This window comes from Crocuta crocuta, unplaced genomic scaffold, assembly GCF_008692635.1.
Source record: "Crocuta crocuta isolate KB4526 unplaced genomic scaffold, BGI_CrCroc_1.0 scaffold971, whole genome shotgun sequence".
NCBI lineage: Eukaryota > Metazoa > Chordata > Mammalia > Carnivora > Hyaenidae > Crocuta > Crocuta crocuta.
Genome location: NW_027527401.1, coordinates 18,336 through 19,031, shown reverse-complemented (window position 1 = coordinate 19,031; position 696 = coordinate 18,336).

Genomic DNA, 696 nt, shown 5'->3' with positions numbered 1-696 from the left:
TGCGACAAGCTCATGCGCCAGTGCAAGGGTGACCTCATCCAGCCCAACCTGGCCAAGGTGTGCGAGCTGCTGCGGGACTACCTGCTGCCCGGCGCGCCCGCCGCCTTGCGCGAGGAGCTGGGCAAGCAGCTGCGCACCTGCACCACGCTGAGCGGCCTGGCCAGCCAGGTGGAGGCGCACCACTCCCTGGTGCTGAGCCACCTGAGGACCCTGCTCTGGAAGGAGATCTCCAACACCAAGTTCTCCTGAGTCCCACCCCCGCCCAACACCAGGTCCTCCTGCGTCCTGCCTCCCCCTCAACGCCAAGTTCTCCTGAGTCCCGCGGGTCCCTCAACCCCCCTCCCCACTCAGGAGGGACTGCTCCTCCCTCCAGCTGCCACCCAGCGGAGGACAGGGCCCAGGACGGGGGGCCTGGAGGGCTCCAGCACCCGCCAGGCCTGCCCTCCCAGCTCTCCAGACCCACCAACCAGGCAGCGGGGCCACGTCGCTGGACCAGGAGAGGCTGAGGGGCGGGAAAGCAGGACGGAGCCCACCAGGGGTCGAAGGACCCTCCCCCAAGGTTTTGTGACCTTGAAGAACACGTAATGTAAATAAACGGCTTTTCTGTGAGTGCCCTGGAGTCCCTCATGCTGGACCCTAGGCCAGCCGTCAGCCACCTGGGCTCAGAAGTGGGGGCTGTCCAGGCCGGACGGAAGA